Raw genomic sequence first — 6,114 nt, forward strand, 5'->3', positions numbered from 1 at the left:
AAAGTGTTCTGTGTAATGGTTGCACCTGCGACAGTTTGTTTCTGTGATTCTGTGGCCAGGCCTATTCTAGGTTGGTACTACGTTGTTTTAATGTTAGATGGTGACCTAAATGTATTCATGCAATTGTGGTTTGTGTTCCCCTTGTGGGAGTTTCTGTGGAACTATAGTTTAAAGGGATTTGATGGAGAGAGAGGGGCATTAGGTCAGTCTTGTAGTACTTATTTTGTGATCCAAATGTAAATGTCTTTTTTTATGGATATATACTGCAGAATTATTAGAAGGTTGTTGATTTTTTTGTATTATATTGTTGGTGCATTTTTATTTTCTCATTCACTTGGTTCTGCTTATATGATGTAATGAGATAGGTGGGTAGCTCTTTGCATAGAGTTGTGTGTCTATCATTTTCATGCATGGGAAGGAATCTGGTTTACATGTGTAGGTACTTTATTGGGTGGATGTTAGTGGAAGCAACAAATCAAATGATGAAACAATAGTTGTGCCAACTATCATGTATGGGAGTGAGACTTGTGTAGTGAATACAAGATAGTAAAGTCAAGTGGAGACATTGAAAACAAGTTATTTAAGGACTATGTATACAGTTACAAGATATGAAAAATTAATGGATAATAAAATCCATGTAAAGATGACTATGGACTGAATCAGGTGGACCAGCAGAAGAGGCCAATCTAAGGTGGAATGATCATATGAGAATGGATAGAGTTAGGTATCCTTGAATGATACATAGAAAGGTGGTACTAGAAATGAGAGCAAGGTAGGGACCAAGAAACAAGTGGACAGATGAACTAAATGAAACCAAACTTCAGGATGTCAAACAACCAAAAATGAGAGTGAGTGATAGTTAGAGAATCACGTGTAAACCGAGCCACCTATTCCACGAGAGGAGTGGATTAAGGATAAACCAGCAATGATGCAATACTGTTGACAACCCTTCAATACAATAATAGGTACAATCTGTACTTGGTTTAACTGGGGGTGGATAGAGTGAGGAAATTTCTCTTCCATACCAAGGATACTATGGCATACTGGTGGACTACTGAATAATTATTTAAAGGTTTTAGGAAAAGATGTGACAAAAATAAGTGCTATTTCAGTACATCTTATAAATACTGTGACAGTTATCAGTTTTACTGAATGATAATAGACAAATAGTCAGTGATTGACTTCAAACAAGGTTTGCCCATTGCAAATATAGTTGGCGAACCTTTAATAAGTTAAAAAAAAAAGCTGCGTAACATCTTGGATAAAGCTTGCAAATTAGTAAGCCTGTAAAAAAAATCAACCAGAATAACTAGAGAATTGCCGCATTGCGTGAACTCTCGTTGCCTCCTTTGTTAGTTTCAGAGACCCCTCATCACCTACACATGGTGCTAGACAAGAAACAGGACGAACAAGAAACTATTAATATCCAAGGTTAAGATATATAAAAAAAAAAACTGAGTTGCTTTCCCAAGGTTACAACCCACAAAAACCTGAACAACACAACCTTCACCTAGCAATAGTGTATTTTATACCATTACCCAGTCTTATATATTTAGTATCTAATAATATAGGAGAAAAACTATCTGTTTATGCACACCCAGATTAATCTACATACTTGTGCCGCCAGCTAACAAATGCCAATTCAAATTTCAAGCGATGGGACCCACACAACCCCGTTGCATTTGTTTATTTACATTAGATGGAATTTGGAGAAAACACTGACGCAATGCGTAACCAACTCACATGTATGTATATTTTACAGTGTTATAAAAATAATAATTTAAACTGTCATAAGACTGTTGTGGATTATTATAATGATGTGTGCAGTGCTTAAAAATCTATATATTTAAATATTTCTATCTTTATCAGAGCAATTGTCAAATACACAGATAACCATATATACTACAGTTACAGTAGTTGATCATGAAATAAGAATGTGTACAAGGTACAGAACATAAAAAATGTCGATATGATTTTGTTTCGCAAATATTTTAGCTGAAAATAGAGATGAAAAATATGGATGCAACTCTTCTCCACTGTAAATCACATGGGAAAAACAATTATGATTGCAGGTGAAATGCAGTTGTGTGTACGTTTACCTGGTGTTAGCCGTGTTCATGGGATCCCATCTCTTTTGATTCCTGTCAACAAAATTTGTTTTTGATTAATTTACGGGGATGACTTGGCTATTATTTTCATCTTCTATGTAGGAAACTACTATTCCTATCATTTCCCATACAAGTTTATATATATATATATATATATATATATATATATATATATATATATATATATATATATATATATATATATATATATATATATATATATATATATATATATATATATATATATATCTATATATAGATATATATATATATATATATATATATATCTATATATATACACACACACACATACAATGCCTCCACTCCCTTTCTGATTATGTTTACATTGGAATGGGAAACTCGACGCAGTCACTCGGCAACAACAAAGTTGTTGCGTTGCGCCTCAAACAGGCGCGAACCAAGCATAGCCACGATTTAGGGCAACAGCAATCAAGCTTTTTCGGTCACGACCCCTGAAATTGTGTCAAAATTACGCTACCGATGTATTTAAAGATACTTAAGTTTCATTTAACATTTTTTATACAGACATTTCCTCAACGATGTAAACATTGCCCACCCTCATCTGGGTTGCGTCAATGGGTTTGAGAACAGGCCTACAATGAGGCCTTGGCTTGGTCTTTGCCAAGGCTTGACGCTGCCTCAGCCTGTCTGCTCTGCATCCGACTTCCCACAATGCAAAGAATTCCAAACGCACGATGTGAATGGAACCGTGCGCCAGAAAAAGATTTCATCTACCGTGCTTGATATGTTTTTAATATTTTCACCACCATATAAAGGTGCTACGGAGAAAAGTAAACTGGTTGGTAGCAAATTAAAAGGAAAACTACCACTTGGCACGAGAGGGGTCAGTAGAAATATAGGTTGTAACCCCATGGGAGTGTTATGGAAACAAATAAATTAGCCTGACGGCAGTCAGGATGGGAGAGAAAGTGTAGGTCGGTACAATGGAAACACCAACAAGCGCGTAGGTGTTGGGGACAGTTGTATTGGGGGTAGAGGGCACAGGTGGGGGAGGAGGACATGTGCCCGGAGTCGGCAATCCTGGACTTGCCGCCCGAAAGGTTGACAATATAACAAAAATAGAGGTTATAGAAGACCTGAATATCTTACCGTAATCGACGATTGTTTTGCGTTAGGATAAACGAAATATGAAATAATTTCCTTTATCCTTTCTGCAATAGGGACATTGAATACAAATTTAAAGAATCTGTTTAATTATTTCGCAAGTCAGTTGCTGAAATAGGCAATAAGCTGTGGTGAAGGTGGGAAGTGATGATGGGGAGGGGGCGTCACTAAGAAGTTTGCCCCGGGGCGGCATTTGCTTCTAAGGGATCTGGCTTTACCCTTCCCCTATATTTTCTCTTAAACATTTTAAAAGTATCTGAGATTGCAGGCACACTTAGAATTTTATCGAAATTGTCCACACACTGAATGAAATCCTGGTTGTGCCACTAGTCGGGAGAAGATACGATAAACAGAGTTGTGGTCACTCGGAATGGAGGAATGCGTGACCTGAGGAGATGAAACTATAATGTAATGAAAATGTATTTACCATATTCATTTTACAAAATTCTTCTTGGGACTTTTTCTTTCCTTAATTTCTTTATGAGAACCCCCTCATGATTTGCAATGTCGACTCCGTTATAGAAAGAAAAATAAAAGTGTAGTGATTTACAAGTGTGGTCACATTTCATGAATAGTCGTAAGCAAATACAAAATGTGTTTCTTATTGTTACGAGTATTTCTTTGTGCAGTATTTATTATTAAATGTGTATTATAAATTGTAATGGGATGGGCCACCCTCGACGATGGTATAAAGCTGAAATGACACGACACGAAATAAGACGATAAAGGGATTAGGATACGTTTTATGGGGATAATGGACAAGGGTACATGGTAGTGATAATACTCAATATCAGACTGGATGTACAAATCAAATTCATTGATAGATCGCGAAAAACGTTGATAATGAGGAAATATGACAGTAATGAAAGTAGTTTAAGTATATATACGTGCCACTGATCATCGTTAAACAAATGATAATGAAATACTTCGAGCTTTGTAGAGCAATGGTAATCGAACTTTTTCGTTCAGGAAGTCCCAGCTTATGAAACTGTTTCTGAACCTTATGGAAATCACAACATACATTCACCCAACACCAACTACATTTTTTTCACTTGTAGGAAACCTTCTTTGGTTCCTGGTCTTGATCCAGTGCTAAAGATGAAGTGAAGGATCACTGAAAGAAATCCAAATGAGATACTAAAGATCTGTTATGCCAAGAGACGAGTTGGGACAATGGAATTCAACCACACTTCTTGCATTTATTCATTTATCTATTAAAACTACTATTATTATTTCTATCATTATTATCTTTGTTATCATTATAATTATTGTTATTATCATTATGATTATTATTATCATTGTTAGTATTTATACACAGGCACCTCAGAGCCAGCGAGGACGATAAATGGACCTCTTCAGAATCAGGTTACTTGGAAACGAGGAGAAAAATTAAATTCTTACTGTGGAGAAAGTTTTCTTCGACTAAAGAGAATCGCCTACCGGCAGCTAGGATATTCTAAGTTATCAAATGCGGCGAAAAGGTTAACTACGGGTTATGCATGGAGAACAGTCATGCAAACACATGAATAAACGTGAGTGAAGGCGTTATCACTAATTTTCCCCTGACTGTTGGAGCAGATTTGCAGCCAGCATTGCAGCTTTCGGGAAGGAAGCTAATATGCCGGAGGAAAATAATTTTCCTCCAACATATCAAAGGACACTATGTATTTTTGCTGAGAAAACAAAATAGTTTGCCAGAGAGTGATTTTACGGCGGAAAAAGTTCTGAAGGTGGGAGGTACCGCCAATTAATCGGAGGTAGGAGGAAAAATAATCCTGTGTAAAAAACCCATAAGCACACAAGCAAATATATTGACTGGGAGATTTTAAAGTATACCTCTTCCGAAATTATCCAGTTCAATAATATATCAAGCTGCATCATGTAAGATTACGTGACATCTGCTCGTAAGTCATCCCTCATATTATGCCTTCTCAGCCAATTCTAGGATAATTTTGGTTGGTGCCAGGCGCGGATACAAGCCCCCCCCCCCCCAACGCCCCGAGTATGGTACACGTTCATAATCAGTCAGTACTTGTATGTGTCTGTACTTATATTTGTGAATTATATACGGTTTCAAATACAATTACGAGCAAAACAGACTAAGTTTCTGGACCAATCTCCAAGCCAACAGCATTATTCTTGGGGTTAAAATATCGGCGTGTTTCAAGTATCGGTTATCGGTTCGCCCCCCCCCCCCCCAAATAACATTCCTGGATCCGCGCCTGGTTGGTGCTCTTTGTATTCTAGATTTTTTTTTTTTTTTATGGTGACCACACCACAGCTGTATTTTCTAGTTTGAGGCGAATTAGACTTTCATTTTTTTTTTTTCGTCGAGCCCTCAGTCATGCAATGGAATGCTACTCTTGTGTTCATTAACAATTCATGAGCCTCCCCACGTTATCCCCCCCCCCTGTTCGTGGTTTTCATCAAGAGGTCACGTTGAAATTCACAAATCTTTCTACTTTGCATTCATGACCAATTCACCTCGCATTTTATGACTTCTCGACAGTCTCATTTACTTTTGGTCTGTTTCCAGAATTTTATATTTTCATATCGAATTCCACCGCCATTTCCTGACTCTGTTCGTGAACTTCATTTAGGTATTGCTGTAGCATAGCAATTCAGAATCATCTTCGTCTTTCATCCTCTCCATGATCTTAGCAGCATCTGCTAACAAGTTTGCGAGGTTGCATAAAATCATTGACGTTTCAAGTCCTACGTTTTCCAACCTCTGTCAGGTGCCTTGTCGAAATGTTGTCCAAGTCCAGGTATACAGAATCCACCCAACTTTTCTGATTAGTCTGGTCAACAAAGGATTTGTCCCAAGGAAAACAATAGCTGTATCATATATGTTTTTGCA

Source organism: Oratosquilla oratoria, chromosome 19 (genome assembly GCF_046742065.1).
Source record: "Oratosquilla oratoria isolate Oo_2021 chromosome 19, ASM4674206v1, whole genome shotgun sequence".
NCBI lineage: Eukaryota > Metazoa > Arthropoda > Malacostraca > Stomatopoda > Squillidae > Oratosquilla > Oratosquilla oratoria.